Source organism: Rana temporaria, chromosome 2, assembly GCF_905171775.1.
Source record: "Rana temporaria chromosome 2, aRanTem1.1, whole genome shotgun sequence".
Lineage (NCBI taxonomy): Eukaryota > Metazoa > Chordata > Amphibia > Anura > Ranidae > Rana > Rana temporaria.
In genome coordinates this window covers 468901969-468916906 of record NC_053490.1, presented here as the reverse complement: position 1 = coordinate 468916906, position 14938 = coordinate 468901969, and the positions used below count along the sequence as shown (strand labels likewise).

Sequence of the window (14938 nt, the reverse complement as noted above, 5' to 3'; positions counted from 1 at the left end):
GTCGGAAATTCCGACCGTCAAAAACGTGGTGACCTACAAGATGTACGACGGGCCGAGATCAATGATGTTCAATAAGCAGTTTGGCTCTTCTGCTTGATTCAGAGCATGCGTGATTTTTTGCACGTCGGAATTGCATACAGACGAGCGTTTTTTCCAGAAGAATAGAGAAAAATAGAGAACCTGCTCTCAATCTTTTGTTGGCGGAAATTCCGACAGCAAAAATCTGATCGAGCATACACATGGTCGGAGTTTCCGACCAAAAGCTCACATGAGACTTTTCTTGTCGGAAATTTCTGATCGTGTGTACGCGGCATAAGACTGCAATAAGCTGCCCTCCTTAAAGTGGTAGTATACTCTGTACTACCACTTTCACTTACAGGTAAGCCTATAATAAGGCTTAGACCTCATACACACAACCGTTTTCCTCGACAGAATCCATCAAGAAACTTGGTGACAGAGCTTTTTTGCAGAGGAAAACGGTCGTGTGTATGTTTTTCATCGAGAAAACTGTCGAGGAACTTGATGAGAAAAAAGTTCTCTTTTTCCTCGACAGGAGTCTCAATTTCCTCGTCGGGCTGGTTTTCGACGAGAAACACGTTTGTGTGTATGCTAAGAAACCGGCGCATGCTCAGAATAAAGTATGAGATGGGAGCGCACCTTCGGTAAAAGTAGCGTTTGTAATGGAGATAGCACATTTGTCACGCTGTAACAGACTGAAAAGTGCAAATCGTCTCTTACCAAACTTTTACTTAAAGCGGTGGTTCACCCTCCATAACAAGATTTTAGCATAAAATTAGGCATAGTGGCGCGAGCTACAGTATGCCTGTATTTATTTTTTTATCCCGGTACTCACGCGGCGCAGGCGCCGTGAAGAGCCAAGTCCTATTTCTGCTATTTCCGGAGAAGGGTGACATGCCAGAGCCGGCCGTCAATCACCTTCCCTCTGGATAGGAACGCCCATTCCCCGCGGGGAGTCGGAATCTTCAATATACGATTGCACAGTGAGTACCGGGCTAAAAAAAAAAATACAGGCATACTGTAGCTCACGCTACTATGCCTAATTTTATGCTTTTTTTTTTATAGGGTGAACCCCCGCTTTACCACGCAGTAACATGAGCAAGGGTTGGGCCAGTGGAATCGAACTTCCCCTGCCGTTGTACGTGTTGTACGTCACCGCGTTTGAGAACGAGGAGATTTGGTCTTGACAGTGTGTACGCAAAGAAAGCTTGTCTAGTTTCTCCACAAGCCTGACAAGGAACTCGTCAAGGAAAACGATGTTTCATTTACGACGAGTTCCTTGGTCGTGTGTACGAGGCCTCACCTGTAAGTATAAAGAATATCTCCTAAACCTGTACGGTTTAGGAGATATTCCCCTCGCAATGCGCCGCTGACTGCAGCGGCGCATGTGCAGCGGGGATCTTCGGCTAAAGGCCCGGCAGCTGCCGGACCTTGCCGGACAGAAGTCTCCCACGCGCATGCGCGGGAGTGACGTCATCGCTGCTCCAGCCAATCACAGCGCTGGATCGGCGATACCCAGAAGACATGCAGAGGAAAGATGACATCTCCCTCGGCGTGGACCAGGTAAGTTCCCCTAACCTCGTTCCAAGGTAAGTATTTCATAATGAGCTAGTATGCGGTGCATACTAGCTCATTATGGCTTTTGCTTTACAGGTATGAAAAAAAAAAACAGCAGCGGCTTTACTACCGCTTTAAGCTGCAAAAGTAGCGGGTTGGGGTTAGTGAATTGGGGTGTTCACATGCCACAGTTTCGATCCTTTGCTTGTTGCCCACAGCAAAAATGACCACTCCTCTGCTGTCTTCGGCTGGCATACTGCCACTTAACATAACCCATTAAAGCAAATGAGGATGCGCCGCCATGAACATGGATGCAGCACACTGGTACAGCACTATGGTAAAACAGGCGGTGAGGAGGCGTCCTATCATCTCCTCCCTACCCATCAAACACCTCTAAAAAGCATTCTGAACACAGATCAAAGGTGTGGCAATTTAGCGGCACATCTAAACGTAGTATGAGTTATTAGTTCACAAGATTTCTGCCCAGATGAACAGCTCCTTTTTTTTGCACTTGTTAAACAGATGCAATAAAATGCTTCCAATGGGATATTTAACAGTCCAAAAGAGAACAAATAAAAGAAATGTAATGCTAGAGTTTGGATACACTTAGGCCTCGTACACACGACCGAAGAAACTTGCTGGGATTTTTTTTTTTGCCGAGGAACATTTTTCGACAAGGAAACTGTCGAGGATCCCGTCGAGCCAAAAAGAGAGCATGTCTTCTTTTTCCTCGACGGGAATGGAGAAACTTGCCTTGTCGAGTTCCTCGACAGCCTAACAAGGAACTCGACGAGGAAAACGATGTGTTTCGCCCGTCGAGTTCCTCGGTCGTGTGTACGAGGCTTTACATTCATATGGGGTATAAGTCCAAACACAATAAATATTTAAGTTATGAGTGGACCATACAGTGGCCTTTTATATCTCTTTCCAAGATTGTATCCCCCCTCCCTATCAGGAGTCTCACTCCTCTTGTGGCACCAGAAAGAGTTTCCTCAGTGCTGCTACTGCATATTCTCCATAACCATTGCAGTAGGCTAAAAATTAGGGATGGGAGATCTTAGTGCTTCTTATGCATTCTCCAAATGAAGACTCCCAACGGAGAGTCAGAAAGGCTCAGGTAGGTGGGCAGAGCTGGGAACTCAATGATTTTACATATAGAATTGTTAACAGGTATGTAAACTCCAACAATAAGTTTCTCCTATGTTCTCCCTTTTGGTCCGTTACATATACCATTGTTTTATTATATCTGTCCAACAAGTGTAAAAATGTAGCAGAAATCTTGTGAGCTGATAACTTCTTGTAATCTTTGTCTCTGGATTGTTAGGAGTTAGCATTGTTTCCTGCTATCTCCACGGACTACAAAACACCTCCTCCTGTACCTCCACCTCCATAGAGCTGATAGGTGTAATGTAGCCCTAACACACTTCTTTTCCTAGGGTGACAATGCTGCTCTGTATAGTTGTCACCCTAAGACAGGAAGTAAGGTAATGGCAAGATTACCAGGTTAAAATAAAGTGAAGAAAGTGTGAAAAAAAGAAAACAAATGCAGCCACCACATCTAAGGAACGGTAAACTGCAACACTATCAATTTTTGCTCTTGGATATAGATTTGCCTTAATGTAATGCCCTGTACACACAATCGGTTCATCCGATGAAAGCGGTCTGATGGATTTTTTCATCAGATATCCGATGAAGCTGACTTTCATCAGTCTTGCCTACACACCATCAGTTAAAAAAACGATCGCGTCAGAACGCGGTGACGTAAAACACAACGATGTGCTGAGAAAAATGAAGTTCAATGCATGCGTCGACTTGATTCTGAGCATGCGTGGATTTTTAACCGATGGACATGCCCACAGACGATGTTTTTTTTTTCTATTGTTTTTTTAACCATCAGATAATTTTAAAACAAGTTCCTAGTTTTTTCACCGATGGATAAAAAAACGATGGGGCCCACACACGATCGTTTCGTCTGATAAAAACCGTCCATCAGACCGTTTTCATCAGACGAACCGATCGTGTGTACGCGGCATTACTCATTCTCAACTGGTTAAAACTTTAGGGTTGGAGAGATGAACAAAATAATTTCCGTAATGACTAAGGACAAGTTTATTCTTAAAAAATAAATAAAGTTTTTGGTACGTATGTTGCCTATCTGTCGGGACCTGGAACGGACAACATTTGGATGTTCACATTTTAATGTATACATGATGATTTTTGTATCTAAGTATACTTTGTGATCACGTATACAATAACAGTTAAAAAGAATAAATATATGTATATATATATATATATATATATATTTATATTTTTTATATATATATATATATATATATATATATATATATATATATATATATATATATATATTGCCTATACTGTCATGACCTGGAACGGGCAACTTTTAGATGTTCACATTTGAATGTATACATTATAGTTTTTGTATCAAAGTATACCTTGTAATCACTTCTACAATTACAAAAATAAAAAAACATTGAACATAAAAAACATGTTTTTTTTTGTATATATGTTGCCAATCTGTCATGACCTGGAATGGGCAACATTTGAATGTATACAATATGTTTTTTTTTGTATCATCTAAGTATACTTTGTGATCACTTCTACAATAATAAAAAAAGATTGAACAGAAAAAAACATGTTTTTTTATAAATGTTGCCCATCTCTCATGACCTTTAGGCTGCATTCACACCTGAGCGTTTTGTCGTCTGAAGCGTGACGCTCAAATACGCTAGAGGGGAAAAAATACATTATTCCCTATGGAGATGATTCACATCTCCACGCCAATACGCCTGACGCCGAACGCCTGAAGCTCAAACAAGTTTCGGACCCTTTTCTGTCGCGCGTATCGGGCGGTTTGGCCGTTTTTGAGCGTTTCCATTTCCCATAGAAAGTAATGGAAACGCTCGATTCAAGCAACTAGCGCGGCAACGAGCATTTGCTACGGGCATTTCGTCGCTTTAATCAATAGAACTTTTCACCCAGGCAGAAAATTAAAAAAATCTACCAACATAGCAACAAGTGATGAAAAGATGATAATTTTTCCTATTGGCTAAAATAAAAAACGGCGAAGTACAAAAACGTCAGACGACGCTGTATGCAAACGCGCAAATAAGCATGAATACTCGCGACAAAGCGCCGGAAAACCCCCCCCGAAAAAACGACCGAACGACCGATGCTCAGGTGTGAATGCAGCCTAAACAAGCAACTTTGGATGTTTACATTTGAATGTATACATTATGGTTTTTGTATCAAAGTATACCTTGTAATCACTTCTACAATTACAACAATAAAAAACATTGAACATAAAAAACATGTTTTTTTTTGTATATATGTTGCCAATCTGTCATGACCTGGAATGGGCAACATTTGAATGTATACAATATGTTTTTTTTGTATCATCTAAGTATTACTTTGTGATCACTTCTACAATAAAAAAAAAGATTGAACAGAGAAAAACATGTTTTTTTATAAATGTTGCCCATCTCCCATGATCTTGAACAAACAACTTTTGGATGTTCCCATTTGAATGTATACATTATGGTTTTTGTATCATCTAAGTCAGTGGTTCTCAACCTGGGGGTCGGGACCCCCTCGGGGGTCAAATTATGATTTGCCAGGGGTCACCAAATCCTGGACTGTTCCTGAAGCCTGCACTGTTCTCCCAGGAAGGGATAAAAGGGGAGGAACAAAGAAAAAGGGAGAGAAAGGAAAAAAAGAGAGAGCAAGAAAGACCGAGAGAGGGATGGGGGGAAAAAACAAGGAATTAGGATGGAGAGAGATGAAAGGGAAAGAAAGGAGAACCAAGAGAAAGAGTGGTACACCCTAAAATGTACTATAAGGGGTTTTAATATTGTACGAGTGGAAGGGACTCAGGGAGCGCTATATGTCCGTGGGTTAGTGGCGCAAATTACTTGTCTTGCCTTGGGTGCTTTCAACCCACGCTATGAAAATAATTTTACTGTTGGGGGTCCCCACAACTTGGGAAATTTTATCAAGGGGTCACGGCACTAGAAGGTTGAGAACCACTGATCTAAGTGATCTTTGTGGTCAGTTCTACAATAACAACAATAAAAGAGATTGAACAGAAATAAAAATGTTTTTGATCTTTGGGTGTCAAAATGTGATTGGTTCATTACACAAGAAGATCAAAACATAAGAAATGTGTGATCACCTGCCTTTCCTTTGTATTGAGTGCAAGTGAACCCAATGCCCAGAGTGTGCAGACATAGGCACTGCCCAGGGAAGTCTCAGTACACCTGCCTTTCCTTTGTATTGAGTGCAAGTGAAGCCCAATGCCCAGAGTGTGCAGACACAGGCACTGCCCAGGGAAGTCTCAGTACACCTGCCTTTCCTTTTGTATTGAGTGCAAGTGAAGCCAATGCCCAGAGTGTGCAGACACAGGCACTGCCCAGGGAAGTCTCAGTACACCTGCCTTTCCTTTGTATTGAGTGCAAGTGAAGCCAATGCCCAGAGTGTGCAGGCACAGGCACTGCCCAGGGAAGTCTCAGTACACCTGCTGAAGTCTGTGCAGGAATGCAAAGTGCAGAATGTGACACCCCCTCCCTGCACCTTCTTAGCACCTATGTGCCATTTACAATCTAAAAACAATGCAGCTGCCCCCTCTCTCTACCCATACCCTTATTTGTAGTATTAACTCTTCCCATCATCTGACTTCTATCAACCAGAAATGAGAAATAAATGAAATAGATCTGATTTAACTCTATCAAGAAGAAAACAAAAACTTGTTAAAAGTAGTTGGAATAGGCACTGCAGCAGCTGAGCTGTCTGGTCTGTATGAACAGGTGGGCAATATTTTGTAGCCTGGTATAAAATCTAAGAAATAAAGCATGCCATCTTCTTACCTTGGTTATACAAGATCCAAGGGAAAGGTATGATGCCGACATGTGACAGTGAGGGACTGAGAAAGTGCTCTGATCAGCTGCTGGTAACATTCTGTTGGCTTTTATGTGCAGGTGGGAGGGGCTGTCCCCTGGAGTAGGTGGGCTGTCAGTGCAGCAGACAGGCACTCAGCCCCCCAGCCCCTCTGTAAAGTGTGTTTTCCAGGGAGCTAGTCAGGAGGGGAAAGGAAAGTCAATTGTGCTTCAGAGCAGGCTTACATTTTAAAAGAATGCAAATGGAACAAGACGTATGCAAAATTCATCCAAACTCCATGGAACATTTTCATTTTCAGATGTTTAAAACATGAGACTTGTACAGTATACCCCAGTCCCAGAGCAGAAGTTTCATTCATGAGATATTTAGGTTAATAAGCCCATGGGGTAGTAACGTAGTAATAAACCCTCAGTTGTTTTAAAAACAAGTTTCTACCATGAAATCCAGCATACTAGCGTGAGCTACAGTATGCCTTTATTTTAATTTTTTGCGTCGTACTCACAGTTTAATGCCGTAGTTAAGTTTCAGACTCTCCGCGGGGAATGGGCGTTCCTATGCAGAGGGGAACATGATTGACGGCCGGCTATGGCGCGTCACGCTTCCCGAAAATAGCCGGAGTAGGACTCGGCTCTTCACTGCGCTATACGGCGCCTGCGCACAGACTAGGAGCTGATTGCGCAGGCGCCGTGAAGAGCCAAGTCCTATTTCGGCTATTTTCCGGAAGCGTGACGCGCCATACCCGGCCGTCAATCATGTTCCCCTCTGCCTAGGAACGCCTACTCCTCGCGGGGAGTCTGAAACTTAACTACGGCATTAAACTGTGAGTACGGCACAAAAAAAAAAAAAATAATGGCATACTCTATCTCGCGCTAGTATGCTGGATGACATGGTAGAATTTTTTTTTTTTTTTTTTAGGGTGAACCCCCGCTTTAACAAACTGAGCACAACAAAATAAAATAAACTTTCCCAACTTTCCCAATTCATTTGTTCAAATTCTCACCCCAGCACTTGTAGTTTACAACTTCATCTGCTGCTGGCTCCTGCTCTCATTCTCTTCATTTCCAGTCTTCACAGGAAAGAGTTAACAGTGGACAGTGCAGTCTGAAGTCATTGTGTTAGATTGGAGAAGGGAGGAGGAGGGAGGAGCAGGGAAGTGTCTTGTCATTCTAGACTACAGTAAAACCTTGGTTTGAGAGTAACTTGGTTTGAGAGCAGTCTGAAGTCATTGTGTTAGATTGGAGAAGGGAGGAGGAGGGAGGAGCAGGGAAGTGTCTTGTCATTCTAGACTACAGTAAAACCTTGGTTTGAGAGTAACTTGGTTTGAGAGCATTTTGCAAGACAAGCTACATTTTTTTATAAATTTTGACTTGATATACAAGTAGCGTCATGTCACAACAGAGTATAAGAGAGAAGAGAGGCGCCTCGAAGTGTAGAAATATGGTTAGATTTAAAGCGGAGTTCCACCCAAAAGTGGAACTTCCGCTTAATCCACTCCTCACCCCCTTACATGCTACATTTGGCATGTAATTTTTTTTGGGGGGGAGTGGGGGCTTCAGTAGGAGTGGGACTTCCTGTCCCACTTCCTTCTTCCGCCCAGGGACCGCTAAAGTGATACGTCATATCGCCTTTTGGTGACCCCTCCCTGTAGGTGATCGCCTGGGACACATGACAGGTCCCAGGCGATCGCCTATCCAATCAGTTAGCGCAGCGAAGCTCGCGCATGCGCAGTAAGTGCCAGGCCATGAAAGCTGTCACGGCCGGGTGCCCACAGTTAGGATGGAGGTGCCGGCGGAGAGGGGGGGAGAGGAGCGGAGATCCGTGCGGCGCGGCGCTGGACAGTGGAGCAGATAAGTGTGTTTATTAAAAGATTACAGGGTGCCTTGGCGTGGCTCTGTGGCTCACGCATGCGTTTGCAAATGCGTGCGGACAAAACCCCTGTATTTAATGCATACTGTTAGGCCCCGTACACACGACCAGTTTCCTCGGCAGAATTCAGCTTCCGACTGAGTTTCTGGCTGAATTCTGCCGAGAAACCCGGCCGTGTGTACACTTTCGGCCGAGGAAGCCGACGAGGACCTCGGCGAGGAAATAGAGAACATGTTCTCTATTTCCTCGTTGTTCTATGGGAGAACTCGGCCCGCCGAGGTCCTCGGCGGCTCCAGGACTGAACTGGCCGAGGAACTCGATGTGTTTGGCACGTCGAGTTCCTCGGCCGTGTGTACGGGGCCTTAGACAGGTTAATTTGGTTGTTCTGCAGGCTGGTCAGTAAGTAGGCTTGGTTTTTCCCTGGGCATTCTCCAGGTTTTGTTGTTATCTGTGTTTATTAAAAGCCAGCAGCTATGCTTTTTGTAGCTGCTGACTTTTATAAAAACATCAAAAAAGGCTGGCACTCAACTTTAATGAAGGTCCAACATTTAGCACCTCGCATGGTTGATGAATACAACATAAAACAGGCACATCTAAGTATGCAGGCATCCGGGGTAAAGCTGTCCACATAGACCAGTGATGGCAATCCTTGGCACCCCAGATGTTTTTGATTGCATTTTCCATGATGCTCATGCACTCTGCAGTGTAGTGGAGCATCATGGGAAATGTAGTTCCAAAACATCTGGGGTGCCAAGGTTTGCAATCACTGACATAGACCATCCTCAGCACCGCCATCAACGTCATCCCTTCCACTTTGCGCTCCACGAGCTGTTCAAGCCACACTGTCAGATTGCTCTACTGCAGGGTAGTCTTCCCGATCACGATTGCAGACTGACAGCGGTGAGAACCAACGGTGAGGAGGATGGTCTATGTGGACAGCTTTACCCCGGATGCCTGCATACTTAGATGTGCCTCTTTTAATCATCAACCATGAGTTGCTAAATGTTGTACCTTCATTAAATGTAACTATATTGCTACACTTAGAGGCGCCTCTCTTCCCTTTTATACTCTCCTGCTGCATTTTGCTTCTAATCCCCTTGTGGAGGCTTCCATTTGTGGATGGACATTTTATGGGTACACAACCTATTACATTGCTATAATCTTTTTACATGGACTATAAACTGAAAGATTTATGAAAAAAAGTTTGTGGATCATCTTAGTTTCTATTATTTCTTATGGGGAAATTCGCTTTGATATACAAGTGCTTTGGATTACAAGCATGTTTCTGGAATGAATTATGCTCACAATCCAATGTTTTACTGTATAGTGCTATGGGGGAGATTTACTAAAACTGATGCATGCAAAATCTGGTGCAGCTCTGCAGAGACACCAATCAGTTTCCAGGTTTTATTGTCAAAGCTTAAAGGCAGGTACACATGATCAGATTATCAGACAAATTTATGTCCAGTTTTTGTTGCATGCTAGTCTTGTATCGAAAGTGAAGAGGTTACTCACCATACGAAAATTCTCGTACGACTTCAGAAGTGATGTAATGTGTTGAATAGTTTTGTATGTGTTCTTTGATTTTTTTCGGAGCATGCGTAATCTTGCTCTTACGATTTTTTTTGGACAAAAACTGCCAATTAAACGAAAATCAGACGTTGTGTTCGCGTACGACAATAGTTTTATAGCCTGCACATTCAGTTTGTGTCATCTGAAAATTCGGAATCAGCTGTTAAAAGCACCGTACTAATGATCAGAAAATCGTCAGATCATTCATCGCACAAAACTTCAGATTTTCGTATCGTGTGTATAGACCTTTAAGCAGAGCTCCAAGCTTCTTCAGAAACGTTTTTTTAATCGACTATCGGGTGCTGCCACCACCAACTCCACTAAGCCGCAAGGCTCCCTACTGCACATGTGTGAAGCACAATGTGCTTTGTGAATGGCCTGGCACGGGTCCGTTGGGCAGCATGATTGCAGATGAATGGACGTTGCAGTGGATGGGTAGAGGTACAATTTACCTGATACTCATTCACATAGGGGGGGGGGGCAGGATGTGGGGGTACCCTTGTTGAGGTGGGCTTCCAGATTCCGATAAGCCACCAACCCGCAGACCCCCACAACCACCTGGCCATGTTGAGGGCAAGCGGCCTGGTATGGTTCAGGAGGGGGGCACTCACTCGCCCCCCCCTTCATGGCCTGCCAGGCTACTTGCTCGGATAAGGGTCTGGTATGGATTTTGGGGGACCCCACGGCAAAAAAAATTGCGTGGAGTTCCCCTTAAAATCTATACCAGACCCAAAGGGCCTGGTATGAATTTGGGGGGTACCCCATGCCATTTGTTTCTTAATTCTGTCATAGGGTTCCCCTTAACAACTTCAATACCCTGTATTATATACTGTACACTGACTACACTGTATATATATATATTTTTTTTCTTTTTTAATAGACTGCCTGCACTGTATATATAGTCTAAAATACACTAATTACAATATATATATATATATATATATATATATATATATATATATATATATATATATATATATATAGTAAACTGCCTGCAAGCCACTAACTAACCTGCCTCTAGCTAACATTCTCTCAATCGCCAGGTTATTATAACACAATGGGGGTTATTTACGAAAGGCAAATCCACTTTGCACTACAAGTGCAAAGTGCACTTGAAATTGCATGGAAAGTGCACTTGGAAGTGCAGTCGCTTTAAATCTGAGGGGTAGATCTGAAATGAAGGGAAGCTCTGCTGATTTTGTCATCCAATCATGTGCAAGCTAAAATGCTGTTTTTTATTTTCCTTGCAAGTCCACCTTCAATCTACAGCGACTGCACTTCCAAGTGCACTTTGCACTTGTAGTTTGCACTTGTAGTGCAAAGTGGATTTGCCTTTTGTAAATAACCCCCTATATACGGCCACCCTGTAAGCAGCCTTATATAGTGTGGGGCGTGGACTTAGCCCCCTGAGCGATGATTGGCTAAAGGTACCCTACCTTTGGCCAATCATGGCTCTCACAGCAAAGTGACAGGTCAGGTGCATGCTTTGGCCAATCAGCAGCCGTCAATTGCACCGTGAATGCCCCATATGTTTGTTTGTTCTGCAAACAAACACCCGATGTTCGAGTCGAACTTACGTTCGACTCGAACATTGGGACCATCCCTACAAATAGACTATTCACAATGCAAGGGAATTTTCCCTAAGCTTAGTAGATAGATATGGTGAAAATTTTAGAAGTCAGCAGATCTTCACCTCATTCACTAAACTAAGGTAATATTCCCTTGCAAAGGGGACAGCCTGTTTGTCTTTAGTAAATCAACCCCTTTGGATAAGTTGTCTTAGGTATACAATAGGGAATGCAATATTATAAGGGAGAAGTTCATCCTTGAATACTGCCACTCCAATGCCAGGTGTAAGCAAGGAGGCTAGCCCATGGGGAGAGGTGATGGTTCTATTGTAAATGCTCTTTTAAAGGGTTGCCTGACCCCCCACCTGTATCGGACTGTGCTTTAGATGTTTTGCTACACAGTGCAAAGTGTATGAACAGGACATATTACCATATACAGTTTCTCACAAAACTGAGTACACCCCTCACATTTTTGTAAATAGTTTATTATATCTTTTCATGTGACTACACTGAAGAAATGACACTTTGCTACAATGTAAAGTAGTGAGTGTACAGCTTGTATAACAGTGTAAATTTGCTGCCCCCTCAAATTAACACACAGCCATTAATGTCTAAACCGCTGGCAACAAAAGTGAGTACATCCCTAAGTAAAAATGTCCAAATTGGGCCCAAAGTTTCAATATTTCGATCCTTAATGTAACTCATCCTCAACTGGTTAAAACTTTAGGGTTGGAGAGATGGACAAAAGGGTTTCCATAATGACTAAGGACAAGAAGAGGAGGACCAATGTTTTCACACAAAGGAAGCAATGCAAAGAGAACACAATTTTTTTTCATACAAGTACATGGTACAGCAGGCACATATCAGGCACATATCAGGAATATGAAATGCTGGGTTTACATACTCTTTAGGAAAGAGAGCAGCAGTGACTGTTTTTTATTATAGGAAGCTCCTGTGCAGAGGCAGAGTTTCCCACTTGATCTGGAAGAATTACACAAAGCACACCAAGATTTAAATAAGAATACACATGGCTCTTGTATTTAGATAATATTTGTTTATCCCATAGTTCAGTTAAAGGAATTAGGGATTCCTAGCCATGTTTAATGAATGGGGTCGGTGATGTTACGGGTTGTGAAGGACTGTGGTGGGACGACCGGCGTTCTTAACAACCACTGACAGCGGGAATTTATAACAGTGGTAGTAATTATACATGATGTTCATCTTTCATCGCAGGGGTAAATGTTCAGTCTTTCGTCGAATCTTAAGTCCATACCTAGTGCTGGATAACATCTGTAGCTCAGTTATTGAATTTACTTGGTTATTTTTCCTTAACCAGTTCTTTTTTTTTTGTAATTAAACATTCTAAAGATTAAATCACATTGATAAAGAGTGTGAAGGACTTAGTATTGCTGTTTTTTTTTTCTATACAAAATGAAATGTACACACATTAAGGGTAAATGAGGAGGAAGAGCAGGTATGTTCCCAACATCACAAGCTTGACACTGATGGAACACTGATGTGGTTGCACTGTGAACCCCAACTACTGTACTAGTTTCCCATAACAGGCAAAACAATAATAAACTGTCCAAAATGTTCACTGAGAAGCTTGTGTGCACTGTAAACACATCAACAGCTCTAAAACTGAATTTCTAAATTTGATAGATGAATGTGCCAGTCATTTATGAAGCCTCGTACACACGTCCGAGGAACTCGACGGGCGAAACACATCGTTTTGCTTGTCGAGTACCTTGTGAAGCCGCCGAGGATCTCGGCGAGCCAAATTTTCCCATTCCCATCGAGGAAAAAGAAGACACACTTTCTTTTTGGCCCGACGAGATCCTCAACGGTTTCCTCGTCGAAAAGTGTACACACGACCGGTTTACTCGGCAAAAAAATAAAACAGCAAGCTTCTTGCTGTTTTTTGCCGAGAAACTTGGTCGTGTGTACGAGGCCTAAGAACTAAAATGAAAAAAGTAGAAAGGTTTACCATACCAAAAAAAGTTTATCATCATGTAAACTAGACCCTACAACAGGCTGTCGACACTCAGTACCAAGCAAGCACCCCAATATACACCAGCATTCTTCCTAATACACACTGCACTATACAGTACAACCAGTGGCAGAATTATCGTGGTTGCCACAGTCGCACTTGGGGGCCCACCCGTGTGCCAGTGCGAGGGGCTGTCAATATGGCTTTACTGACTACTAGGAGGCCCGCCGCAGCTGCGCCGCCTGCCCGTTCGTTCCGCCGCGGGGAGGGGGCTTTCGCCCGCTGAGCAGAGAGAACACTGGCTGAGAGAGACTCTGCACCATCCCGCCCACCTATCCAGAGAGAGACTGTAGGGAGGTGGGGCGGACACTGAAAAATGAAGTCAGCTGACACAAATCGAGTGGAGGGGAGGTGCTCTCCCCATGAGGAAAGGCACGGTGACGGAAGTAAGTGATGGATTGCAGTGCAATCGATCCATCCAAACCTCCACCACCTCTGCTTCTTACTGATCCCATCCGTACCCCCATCACTTCTACAACAGAGGTGATGGGGGGGATAGGGATGAGATCAGTGGGGGGTGGGTGGGATCAGTAAGAGGTAAAGGTGGTGGTGGGAGAGGATGGCACCACTGTTGTCACCCCCCCCACGTACCACCGCTGCCACCCCCCATGTACCACCGTTGTCACCCCACCACATACCACCGCTGTCACCCCCCCAAGTACCACTGCTGCCACCCCCCAAGTAACACTGCTGCCACCCCCCAAGTACCACCAATGTTACCCCCCAAGTACCACCGCTGCCACCCCCTCAACATCACTGTTGCCACCCCCTCAAGTACCACTGCTACCACCCCCCCTCAATTATCACCACTGCCACCCCCTCAACATCACCACTGCCACCATTGCCACCCCCCGTTCCTGCATCCCTAATTTTTTTTTATCAAAATCATGATTTTTTGGGGGGGGGAGGGGGCCTCCGTGATTTCTTGCACCGGGGCCCTGAAGTTTCTAGTTACGCCTCTGAGTACAACCCAATACACACTGCATCATGCAGGGCCAGACTGGGAAAAAAAACCAGCCCTGCGAAAAGTTTCATACCAGCCCCATAGCATTATTATACCAGCCCAATATCATACTGGTATTATTTTCTTGTTCAAGAAAGGCAAAACCATTCATTTTAAAGCACATTTGAAGAGTGTATTATATATAGAGAAAACAGATATGAAAGCACATAGGGCTATATATATAAGCAAATTCATGTTAAAAATTGTAAAAGTGGTCAATCATCAAGGGGAAACGTGAATTGGGGGGCAACTCTGGTGACCAAAGACCACCCTCCGCAGAAAGAATACACTAAGGTAAGGGGAGAAGGGTTACTCATATAAGGGGGAAACCTTTATATCAGTGCCCCCTTACATTATTGTATTCACTCCCCCCTTACATCAGTGACCCCC

At 43.7% G+C, this 14938-nt stretch overlaps 1 protein-coding gene across 1 annotated transcript in view; it reads right to left on the bottom strand.

The window, feature by feature from the left end:
* Positions 1-6560, bottom strand: part of COL8A1 (collagen type VIII alpha 1 chain) — a 132610-nt gene extending 126050 nt beyond the window's left edge. The window contains exon 1 of the mRNA XM_040338705.1: positions 6459-6560. The gene's annotated coding sequence lies outside the window, so the exon portion shown is untranslated. The remainder of the gene's footprint in view (positions 1-6458) is intronic.
* Between the last annotated feature and the right edge of the window lie 8378 nt (positions 6561-14938).